General features: G+C 49.3%; 1 protein-coding gene across 9 annotated transcripts in view; it reads left to right on the top strand.

Annotated features, from left to right (window-relative positions):
* Positions 1 to 339: 339 nt before the first annotated feature.
* The window catches only part of ATP13A3 (ATPase 13A3), a 132852-nt gene continuing 120632 nt past the window's right edge, over positions 340 to 12559 (top strand). For all 9 annotated transcript variants that reach the window (XR_014789680.1, XR_014789679.1, XM_084847833.1 and 6 more), the window contains exon 1: positions 340 to 420. The gene's annotated coding sequence lies outside the window, so the exon portion shown is untranslated. The remainder of the gene's footprint in view (positions 421 to 12559) is intronic.

The following is a 12559-nucleotide window of genomic DNA, read 5'->3' as shown; positions in this document are numbered from 1 at the left end:
CGGGCCTTCCGCGGGCTCCGCCTCCGGGCGCGGGCAAGGCCTCGGCGGCCAGGGCGGAGGGCCCGCGCGCGGCCTGTGCCGAGGAGCCGCCCGGCTCGCGCCGCCGGGAGCGCCGCGCGGCCCCGCGCGGGCGGCGCTCCCCCAGTGCCGGGAGGCGCGCCAGGCGCGGCGCGGGGGCGCTCGGCCTCTCACGCGCGGGCCCGCGGCGGGCAGGAGCGCGAGGCGAGGGCGCCGCGCCGGGCCGGGCCGGGCCGGGCCGGGCGCGAGCGGCCCCGCCCAGGGCCGGCGCCTGACGTCACATCCTGCCCGGAGAGCCGGCGAGCGAGGGAGGAGGCGCGCCGGAGCCGGTTGGGCGCGCGCCGCCGGACGACCCGCCGCCGCCCGCGCGCACGAGAGCGAGGACCCGGCCGACGGCGGCAGGTGAGCGGAGGCGGCGCTCCGGGCCCTGCGCGCCCTCTCGGCGGAGGCCCGGGCTGTGCCGCCGCGCAGCAGCAGCAGCCGCAGCGGCGCCCTCCCGGCCCGGCCCGGCCCGCGGCCGCCGCGCGTCCCTGCCCCGAGGCCCCGCGCCCGGAAGGGCGGCGTGCCGCGGGCCTGAGCCGGCCCGCCTCGCCTCGCCTCGCCTGGCCTCGCCTCTGCGGCGGCGGGGCGCGCTCCCCTCCCCGGCCAGGCCCGCAGAGGTGCCCCCGCCGGGCTCGCAGGCCAGGGCGGCACGCCTGGCGCCGCCGCTCGCGAGGCGGAAGTCGCCCCGGCCGAGCGCCGCGGCCCCCGGCCCGGCCCGCCGAGCGCCCCGACGCCTCCGCGAGTCGCCGCGGCCCTTGGCGCGGAAGCCAACGGGGCGAGCGCCGCCCTCCGGACGGCCGCGGAGCCTCGGGGACTCGGAACCAAGGCCGAGGCGGGCGGGGCGGCCGCGAGCAGAGGCGGGGGTGAGGGCGCTCTTCGCGCCCCTCCGGGGGCGCCGCTCAGGAGAGGCCGCGGTCCGTCGGCTGCCATCCCAGACCGCAGACCGCCGGACACGCGGCTTCGTCCCAGGAAGGCGGGTTTCGGCTGAGCGTCCGGGGAAGCTCCCTCACGGCCCGGCCGTGGATGCGACGCCCCGAGGAGGTGGCGGGCGCCGCGCGCCGGGAGGCGTTGGCGCGCAGGCTGGGCAGCCCCCTGTCAGGAGTGCTTTCGGCCGGATTCCCAAATGGGCCCCTCTAACTCCAGGATTCTGTGGTAACACGTCTTGGCCAGTCCTGATGGAGGCATCTCTGATAGATGCCTGCCAAACTCTCCTTTGAAAACTGCCAAGGAGGGTGAAATGAGATTTGCAGTTGTGGGGCAGCCTTTACCACACATCAGGACTGTCACTCCCCTGCCACACAAGCATATTAATTGACCAGGGGTTCACTCGAGCTCACCTGTTGCTGGAATAATCTCATCTTTCTGCACTTGCCAGTCCAAGGATGCAGGCATATAAAAGGTGAGGGTGAAAGTCCTTGCCAAAGTCCACGCCAGACAGATGAGGATGATTTAAAATATTCTTAGCCACCTTTCAGGGCAGGATCCAAGGCAGCAAACAGCAATAAAACACACAATAAAAACTGATATGGTGTTAAAACAGCAATCAAAACAGCAACAACAGCAAATGTATCAGGCAAAAGCCAGAGTAAAACAGTATGTTTTCAGGCCTTCTTAAAAACCAGCAACGACTTGGCCTTTTATGTCCCTGGATATTGTCTAGGCCCTGGCAAGGGAGCGTCTGGAGTGAACCCTGGTGGTGGAGTTTCACGGTGATTTGGGGTGGAGGTTGGAATTATGACTCATAGTTGTTCAAGGGGAGGGCGGTGGGCATAATGCAGTGGCAGAGCCCCTGCTTTGCATGCAAAAGGTCCCAGGTTCAATCCCCAGCAGCATCTCCAAGGAGGGCTAGGAAGGAATCCTGCCTGAAAGCCTGGAGAGCCTTTGTTGCCAGTCAGTGTTGACAATACTGGGCTAGATGGACCCATGGTTTGACTTGGTATAAAGCAGCTTCTGCTGTTCCTATGTTGTTGCAGCAAAGGATGTAAGCAAGTGCAGTATTGCTTGTCTGAACACTTGAAGGTGCCGTATCCCGAGTGAGAACCCTGGTCCACCTACCTTGGTATTGTCTGTTCTGACTGGCAGCATTGGCTTTCCGGGGATTATAGAACCATAGAATAGTAGGGTTGGAAGGGGCCTACAAGGCCGTCGAGTCCAACCCCCTGCTCAATGCAGGAATCCAAGTCAGAGCATCCCCGACAGATGGCTGTCCAGCCTCAGCTTGAATGCCTCCAGTGTGGGAGAGCCCACCACCTCCCTAGGTCATGGGTTCCATTGTCGTATTGCTCTAACAGTCAGGATGTTTTTCCTGATGTTCAGTCGGAATCTGGCTTCCTGTAACTTGAGCCCATTATTCCGCATCCTGCACTCCGGGGTGATGGAGAAGAGATCCTGGCCTTCCTCTCTGTGACAACCTTTCAAGTACTGGAAGAGCGCTATCATATCTCCCCTCAGTCTTCTTTTCTCAAGGCTAAACATGCCCAGTTCTTTCAGTCTCTCTTCATAGGGCTTTGTTTCCAGTCCCCTGATCATCTTTGTTGCCCTCCTCTGAACCCTCTCCAGTTTGTCTGCATCCTTCTGAAAGTGTGGTGCCCAGAACTGGACACAGTACTCCAGATGAGGCCTAACCAGTGCTGAGTAGAGGGGAACTAGTACTTCCCGGGATTTGGAAGCGATGCTTCTATTAATGCAGCCCAAAAGAGCATTTGCCGTTTTTGCAGCCACATCACATTGTTGGCTCGTATTCAGCTTGTGATCGTCAACAGTTCCAAGATCCTTCTCGCTTGTAGTGTTGTTGAGCCACGTATCCCCCATCTTGTAACTGTGCATTTGGTTTCTTTTTCCTAGGTGCAGAACTTGGCATTTATCCCTATTAAAGGTCATTCTGTTGTTTTCTGCCCAGCGCTCCAGTCTATCCAAATCACTTTGAATTTTGTTTCTGTCTTCCAAAGTATTAGCTATCCCGCCCAATTTTGTGTCGTCTGCAACTATGATCAGCATTCCCTGCACCTCCTCCTCCAAGTCATTCATAACAATGTTGAAGAGCACTGGGCCCAGGACTGAGCCCTGCAGTACCCCACTCGTTACCTCTCCCCAATTTGAGAAGGTCCCATTGATAAGCACTCTTGGAGTCCACTTCTGTAGCGAACTGTGGATCCACCGGATCATTGTTTCATCTAGCCCACTTTGGGCTAGTTTGCTCATCAGGAGATCATGGGGCATTTTGTCGAAAGCTTTGCCGAAGTCGAGGTATATGATGTCTACAGCATTCCCACAGTCCACAAGGGAGGTTACTTGATCAAAAAATGAGATCAGATTTGTCTGGCAGGACTTGTTTTTGACAAATCCATGTTGGCTTCGAGTAATCACGGCATTGTTTTCGAGGTGCTTCCAGTTGGATTGCTTTATCATCTGCTCCCAAATTTTCCCAGGGATTGATGTCAGACTGACTGGTCTGTAGTTCCCAGCTTCCTCCTTTTTGCCCTTTTTGAAGATAGGGACAACATTAGCCCTCCTCCAGTCAGCTGGCACTTCACCATTCCTCCATGATTTCTCAAAGAGAATAGACAGTGGTTCTGAGAGTTCTTCTGCCAGTTCCTTGATTACTCTCGGATGCAGTTCATCTGGCCCTGGAGATTTGAACTCATTCAAAGTCATTAGGTGTTCCTTGACCATATGCCTATCAATCTCAAGCTGCAATCCTGCCCCTTCAGCCTATACTTTGCACAGACTGGATTCAGACTGGAGTCTTTCCCACCCCTACCTGGAAATGCCAGGGGTAGAACCTGCCTCCCCTCAGACTGGTATATGTAGAAGGTAGGCACTGTACCAAGTGGAGGAGGCTTGGAACTGTGTTTGCATGTTTGACCAGCAGAAGACATTGTGCAAATGGACACAACATACGCAGGTCACACAGTTTAGGGCACCTTGGTGTAGCATGTGGCCACATGGCCTGGCAGCCTACATGATGACCCACCCAAGCGCCTGCTTGTAGCCTTGGCTTTTGCCACTTCATTTGGACCTAGAGAAGCGGGAGCCATTGAAGATAGGATCAAGATCCTTTCAAATCTCGACCCTATCTTCTATGGCATTGGCTATCCCTCCTTGCTTCATGGCATCTGCAAATTTGAAAAGCAACCCCTCTACACCCTCGTCCAAGTCATTTATAAAAATGTTGAACAGCCCAGGACCTAGGACAGAGCCCTGTGGTACTCACTTGAGACTTCCCTCCAGGAGGATGCTGAGCCATTAGCTCTTGCTGAGTACCGTTGCTCAACCAGCTATGGATCCACCTAACTGTAGTATTGTTCAACCCATACTTTACTACCTTGTCAACAAGGATATCATGGGAAACGTTGTCAAACGCTCTGCTGAGATTGAGATACGCTATGTCCACAGCATTCCCCTGATCTACCAAACTAGTAACGCCATCAAAAAAGGAGATATGTTTGGTCTGGCTGAGTTATACTTGACAAAGCCATGATGCTGCATTATTTTCTAGATACTCACAGAGTGACCACTTAATCATCTGTTTGAGAATTTTGTGTGGTATTGACGTCAGGCTGACTAGTCTGTAGTTTCCTGGATCTACCTTTTTCCTTTTCTTCAATATGGGGCAACATTTGCCTGTCTCCAGTCTTTTGGCACCTCATCTGTTCTCCAGGAGCTCTCAAAGGTTAAAGGCAGCCACTTTGAAATAATGTCTGCATGCTTCTTCAGCACCCAGGAATGGAATTCATCTGGCCCTTGAGAGCTGAACTTATTTAAAGTAGCTTAGTGTTCTCTAAAAACTCTTACGAGTCTCCTGGACTGCAAGGAGGTCAAATCAGTCAATCCTAAAGGAAATCAACCCTGACTACTCATTGGAAGGACACATACTGAAGCTGAAGCTCAAATATTTTGGCCACCTAATGTGAAGAGAAAACTCTCTGGAAAAGACCTTGATGCTGGGAAAGACTGAAGGCAAAAGGAGAAGGGGATGGCAGAGGATGAGATGGCTAGGTAGCATCACCGATGCAATGAATATGGACTTGAGCACGCTCCGGGAGAGAACGCAGGACAGGAAGGCCTGGCGTGCTGTGGTCCATGGGGTCACGAAGAGTCGGACACGACTGAACAACAACAAGTGTTCTCTAACCATCCTTACTTATTCTGGGCTGCAAATTCCTTCATATATAATTTGTTCTACTTGTTCCAGGTTGAACATAACTCCAATTGTGGGAGAAGATTGAGACAAAATGTTGTTGAAGACAAAATGTTGTTGAAGAGCACTGGGCCCAAAATGGGCCCAGTGCGCTTCAACGTTGTTATTAATGACTTGGAGGAGGAGGTGCAGGGAATGCTGATCAGATTTGCAGATGACACAAAATTGGGAGGGAGAGGTAATACTTTGGAAGACAGAAACAAAATTCAAAGTGATCTGGATAGACTGGAGCGCTGGGCAGAAAACAACAGAATGACCTTTAATAGGGATAAATGCCAAGTTCTGCACCTAGGAAAAAGAAACCAAATGCACAGTTACAAGATGGGGGATACGTGGCTCAACAACACTACAAGCGAGAAAGATCTTGGAATTGTTGTCGATCAGAAGCTGAATATGAGCCAACAATGTGATGTGGCTGCAAAAATGGCAAATGCTCTTTTGGGCTGCATTAATAGAAGCATCGCTTCCAAATCCCGGGAAGTACTAGTTCCCCTCTCCTCAGCACTGGTTAGGCCTCACCTGGAGTACTGTGTCCAGTTCTGGGCACCACACTTTTAGAAGGATGCAGACAAACTGGAGAGGGTTCAGAGGAAGGCAACAAAGATGATCAGAGGACTGGAAACAAAGCCCTGTGAAGAGAGACTGAAAGACCTGGGCATGTTTAGCCTTGAGAAGAGAAGACTGAGGGGAGATAAGATAGCACTCTTCAAGTACTTGAAAGGTTGTCACAGAGAAGAAGGCCAGGATCTCTTCTCCATCATCCCAGAGTGCAGGACACGGAATAATGGGCTCAAGTACCAGGAATCCAGATTCCGGCTGAACATCAGGAAAAACTTCCTGACTGTAAGAGCAATATGACAATGGAACCAATGACCTGGGGAGGTGGTGGGCTCTCCCACACTGGAGGCCTTCAAGACAAGGCTGGATAGCCATGTGTCAGGGATGCTCTGACTTGGATTCCTGCATTGAGCAGGGGGTTGGACTCGATGGCCTTGTAGGCCCCTTCCAACCCTACTATTCTATGATTCTAAAATAGGAGATGAGTCATTTGCCTTCTCTCTGTCACCTGTTAACCATCACCATCTTCCCTAAGCAACGGATCTCCCCCTTCCTTGGTCCTCTTGCTCCTAACATAGCCAAAGAAGCCCCTTTTGTCCTTAGCAACCCTCGCCAGCCTCAGCTCATTTTGGGCTTTCACCTTCTTGACACCATCCTGACAGGTTTGGAAAACTGTCATGCTTCAACTTAGTAATAGATCCCTCCTTCCACCTCCTATACATGTCACTTTTGAGTTTCAGGTCATCTGAGAGCTCCCTGACACAGGCTTCTTTAACTGTCCCCTGTTTTTCCATCTCATGGGAACAGTTTGTGATTGTGGCTCCATATTACAGTTTTTAGGATCTCCCATTCCTCTTGAACTCTCTTTTTCTTCAGGATTTCTAGCCATGGAATCCCACCCAACTTTTCTCTGGATGTTTAAAAAATTGGCTTTCCTAAAGTCCAAGGTATGCGTCTGACTAGGTTCAGCTTTCTTGGTCACTTTCCCCTAACATTCCTGCCACTTTCACTTCATCTTCCATTTCTTCCCTGTTGGTCAGGATTAAGTCCAGAACAGCTCATCCCCTTGTGCCTTTTTCCACCTTCCAAGACATGACGTCAGCAAGGCTAGCAAAACAAACTTATTGGATGTTCCATTCTTTGCAGAGTTAGAATTCCAGCAGATGTCAGGGGTTTAGTTGAAATTCCCCATTACTACTATCGCTTGTCTCTCTGAAAGTGTTGTCATCTTCTTTCCCACCACCCCAAAGCTATGCAGTGCCCTTGAACTGTTCCAACTTCAGTTATGGAGGAAGAAAGTGGCCCAACTGTTTGGATATTAGTAGTATCTGACTACTCAACATCTGTAAGTAGGCACAGAAATAGCCTGAAGTAAAGTCAGAAGACAGCTGCTGCTTCCAAACAATTGGCAGCCTGAAATGGATAGCCTGACCCCATATAATCTCCCAAGGCAGCCTAACAATGTATTTAACTGCATCGTAAAATCCAGCAGTGTCTCTTAAACATTCATTTTGCTTTGCTTTAATAGGTACTTGTTATATGTTTAACTTTATATGTTACATTTCAGCATGAATAACGCAGTGTTGTCATTTCTGGGAGTTCAGAAGTTGTAAGGCTACGTAGAAAAATGGAGAGCTTTTCATTTCCTTCTAATAAAAAAAAGTAAAAGACTAAAGTGCTGTTTGGGCTGGGATGGTTAAGAAGAGTTGTGATACCTAAGACAGAGGACCATCAAGCATTGCTCTCTGTTGCAGTGTTCCAGGGATAGGCAACCTGGTGCCTTCCAGATGATTTGGACTACCATAATCCCTGACCATTGGCCATGCTGGCTAGTGCTCATGGGAGCTTTTGTCCAAATAATCTGGAGGGCACCAGGTTGCCTACTCCTGCACTGGATACACCAGCTGTGTTGCTGTGTGCCTTTTGTGCATAGTTTCCATGAATGGGCATTGCAAAGCACTGGGTCTCACTACCCAGTGGCTCAGAATATCCACACACAATCCTCTGACTATAGTCTTGTGAAGCAGAATTTGGAGGTGATGAAGCTTTCATTTTGGACCAGCCCTCTGCCCTTCTTTCCCTGGCCATTGGCCATTGTGACTTAAGTTGCCCAAGTCTGGGCTAAATGTGTGCTTACCCTTTAAAAAAATTGCATAGGAGTAAAAAAAAAAAAAAAAAAAAGGATGTATGAACATAAAAGCCGTGCTGGATCAGACCTGTCTAGTCTAGGATTCTGTTCCCACAGTGGCCAGCCAAAAATGCCCATAGGAAGGCTACAGCAGGACATGAGTGCAACAGCACCCTCCCACCCACGTTCTCCAGCAACTGGTATTGAGTTGCCTCTGATACTGGAGATAATATATAGCCACCATGACTAGAAGCCATTGTTAAGCCTTATACTCCATGAATTTCTCTAATCCCCTTTTAGGGTGCTGTTGCACTCTTGTTCTGCTTGTCGGTTTCCCGTGGGCAGCTGGGCAGCCCCTGTGTGTACAGCTGGACTAGATGGACCCTTGGTCTGATCCAACATGGCTCTTCTTATGTTCTTATAAAGGCAATATGATTTGGTGGTTTTATTTTTGATTCCATTACTAGATTAGTGAGCAGTGAGGTGGCCAGGTTTTCGGATGACACCAGATTATTTAGGGCAGGTAAAAAAAAAAGGGATTGCGAAGATCTCCAAACTGGGAGAATGGGTATCAAGATGGCAAATGCGCTTCAACCTAAGTAAGTGTAAAGTGATGTACATTGGGGCAAAAATTCCCAACTTCACATTTACGCTGAAGGGATCTGAGCTAGCACTGACGGACCAAGAAAGAGATCTTGGGGTTGTGGTTCACAGCCTGATGAAAATGTTGACCCAGTGTGCGGCTGCTGTGAAAAAGGATATACCTTGTTCAAAAAAGAACAGGAGGAACAGAAAGGGAGGTGGGGTTGCACTGTATGTGAAAAATACATATCTCTGCACAGAAATACAGGAAGATGAGCTTGGTAGCCCCATCGAGAGCATCTGGATCAAAATAAATGGAACAAAGAATAAAAGGAAGCTGGTGGTCGGAGTCTACTACCGGCCACCCAACCAAGGAGAAGACGAGGATGAAAGTTTTGAAAAGCAAATAGCCAATGTTTTAAGGAAGCATGATGTAGTAATGGGGGACTTCAATTTCCCCAATATTTGTTGGGATACAAATTCTGCAAAACATGGCCCTTCCAGGAAATTCCTGACTTGTGTGGTGGATCACTTCCTCCTACAGAAAGTAGAGGAAGGAACTAGAGGATTGGCTATCCTTGACTTGATCCTAACCAACAGAGATGACTTAGTGGATAAAGTAGCAGTTACAGGAACTCTGGGGGAAAGCGACCATGTTGCACTTGAGTTCTTGGTTCTAAGGGAAGCAAAAGCCGAGTGTAGTCAAACGCGTATCCTGGATTTTAGGAAAGCTGATTTTCATAAACTCAGAACAATGATCAGTAAGGTCCCGTGGCAAGCGACGCTAACGAGAAAAGGAGTCCAAGTTGCGTGGGAGCTTTTAAAAAAGGAAATTCTCAAGGCACAATCACAAACAATTCCAACAAGAAGAAAAGCTGGAAGACAACAGAAGAAGCCAATGTGGCTTCACAAGAAGCTTAGGGATGAACTGAAAACAAAAAAAGACACATATAGGAAGTGGAAAGAAGGCCAAGCTACAAAGGAAGAGTACAGGCAAGTAGCACAGAATTGCAGGGATGGCGTCAGGAAGGCTAAAGCTGAGAATGAGCTGAGGTTAACGGAGGCTAAAAGCCACAAAAAAGCTTTCTTCAGATATGTGCGTAGTAAAAGACAGAGGAAAGAAATGGTTGTTCAGCTATTAAATAAGGATGGCAAAATGATGATAGATGACAAAGAAAAGGCAGAAGTGCTCAATTATAGAATCATAGAATAGTAGGGTTGGAAGGGGCCTACAAGGCCATCGAGTCCAACCCCTTGCTCAATGCAGGAATCCAAGTCAGAGCATCCCTAACAAATGGCTGTCCAGCCTCGTCTTGAAGGCCCCCAGTGTGGGAGAGCCCACCACCTCCCCAGGTAATTGGTTCCATTGTCGTATTGCTCTTACAGTCAGGAAGTTTTTCCTGATATTCAGCTGGAATCTGGCTTCCTGTAACTTGAGCCCATTATTCCGTGTCCTGCACTCTGGGATGATCAAGAAGAGATCCTGGCCTTCTTCTCTGTGACAACCTTTCAAGTACTTGAAGAGTGCTATCATATCTCCCCTCAGTCTTCTCTTCTCAAGGCTAAACATGCCCAGTTCTTTCAGTCTCTCTTCATAGGGCTTTGTTTCCAGTCCCCTTATCATCTTTGTTGCCCTCCTCTGAACCCTCTCCAGTTTGTCTGCATCCTTCTTAAAATGTGGTGCCCAGAACTGGACACAGTATTCCAGATGAGGCCTAACCAGTGCTGAGGAGAGGGGAACTAGTACTTCCCGGGATTTGGAAGCGATGCTTCTATGAATGCAGCCCAAAATAGCATTTGCTTTTTTTTGCAGCCACATCACATTGTTGGCTTATATTCAGCTTGTGATAGACAACAATTCCAAGATCCTTCTCGCTTGTAGTGTTGTTGAGCCACGTATCCCCCATCTTGTAACTGTGCATTTGGTTTCTTTTTCCTAGGTGCAGAACTTGGCATTTGTCCCTATTAAATGTCATTCTGTTGTTTTCTGCCCAGCGAAAATGTCATTCTGTTGTTTTCTGCCAAATCCCTACTTTGGCTCAGTCTTCTCCCAAAGAGGGTCTGTGACCTCACCTGGCAAAGGCGAAGTACAGGCTGAAGGGGCAGGACTGCAACTTGAGATCGATAGGCATATGGTCAAGGAACACCTCATTATTTTGAATGAGTTCAAATCTCCAGGGCCAGATGAACTGCATCCTAGAGTAATAAAGGAATTGGCAGAAGAACTCTCAGAACCACTGTCTATTCTCTTTGAGAAATCATGGAGGACGGGTGAAGTGCCAGATGATTGCAGGAGGGCTAATGTTGTCCCTATCTTCAAAAAGGGCAAAAAGGAGGAACCTGGGAACTACAGACCAGTCAGTCTGATATCAATCCCTGGGAAATTCTGGAGCAGATGATAAAGCAATCCATCTGGAAGCACCTTGAAAACAATGCAGTGATCACTCAAAGCCAAAATGGATTTGTCATGAACAAATCCTGCCAGATGAATCTGATCTCATTTTTTGATCAGGGAACCTCCCTTGTGGACTGTGGGAATGCTGTGCACATAATATATTTCATCTTCAGCAAAGCTTTCGACAAAGCGCCCTATGATCTCCTGATGAGCAAACTAGCTCAAAGTGGGCTAGATAAACCAATGATCCGGTGGATCCACAGTTGGCTACAGAATCGGACTCCAAGAGTGCTTATCAATGGGACCTTCTCAACCTGGGGAGAGGTAACGAGCGGGGTACCGCAGGGCTCAGTCCTGGGCCCAGTGCTCTTCAACGTTGTTATGAATGACTTGGAGGAGGAGGTGCAGGAAATGCTGATCAAATTTGCAGATGACACAAAATTGGGCGGGATAGCTAATACTTTGGAAGACAGAAACAAAATTCAAAGCGATCTGGATAGACTGGAGCGCTGGGCAGAAAACAACAGAGTGACATTTAATATGCATAAATGCCAAGTTATTTGGCATACCTAGGACAAAGAAACCAAATGCACAGTTACAAGATGGGGGATACGTGGCTCAACAACAGTACAAGCAGGAAGGATCTTGGAATTGTTGTCGATCACAAGCTGAATATGAACCAACAATTTGATGTGGCTGCAAAAAAGGGCAATGCTCTTTTGGGCTGCATTAATAGAAGCATCGCTTCCAAATCCTGGGAAATACTAGTTCCCCTCTACTCAGCACTGGTTAGGCCTCATCTGGAGTACTGTGTCCAGTTCTGGGCACCACATTTTAAGAAGGGTACAGACAAACTGGAGAGGGTTCAGAGGAGGGCAACAAACATGATCAGGGGACTGGAAACAAAGCCTTATGAAGAGAGACTGAAAGAACTGGGCATGTTTAGCCTTGAGAAGAGAAGACTGAGAGGAGATATGATAGTGCTCTTCACGTACTTGAAAGGTTGTCACAGAGAGGAAGGACAGCATCTCTTCTCGATCATCCCAGAGTGCAGGACACGGAATAATGGGCTCAGGTGACAGGAAGCCAGATTCTGGCTGAAATTAAGAAAAACGTCCTGTCTGTTGGAGCCGTACGACAATGGAACCCATTCCCTAGGGAGGTGGTGGACTCTCCCACACTGGAGGCCTTCAAGACGAGGCTGGACAGCCATCTATCAGGGATGTTCTGACTTGGATTCCTGCACTGAGCAGGGGGTTGGACTTGATGGCCTCATAGGCCCCTTCCAACCCTAGTATTCTATGATTCTGTGAAAAGGCAAATTCCATGGTAGACCTAACTTGGAAAGGAATTTAGAACAAAACTGCCAATATCATACTGCCCTTGTGTAAATCTATGGTGCAACCACATTTAGAATACTGTGTACAGCTCTGGTCACTGCTCCTCAAAAAGGATAGTGTATAGTTGGAAAAGCTGCAGAAAATGGCAACCAAAAAGAATTTTTGCTACGGCAGGTGCTGCTTAGCTTAGAAAAGAGGCAAGTTCTTGCAGACATGGTAGAGGTGTACAAAATTATGTCTGGTGTAGAGAAAGTGGATATGGTAATTTTTTTTTCTTCCTCTCATAATAGGGTCAT

Source organism: Heloderma suspectum, chromosome 3 (genome assembly GCF_057233095.1).
Source record: "Heloderma suspectum isolate Gila_16-S chromosome 3, 16-S_ref, whole genome shotgun sequence".
In the NCBI taxonomy this organism is placed as follows: Eukaryota; Metazoa; Chordata; class Lepidosauria; order Squamata; family Helodermatidae; genus Heloderma; species Heloderma suspectum.
This window is presented reverse-complemented; position numbering and strand designations above follow the sequence as displayed.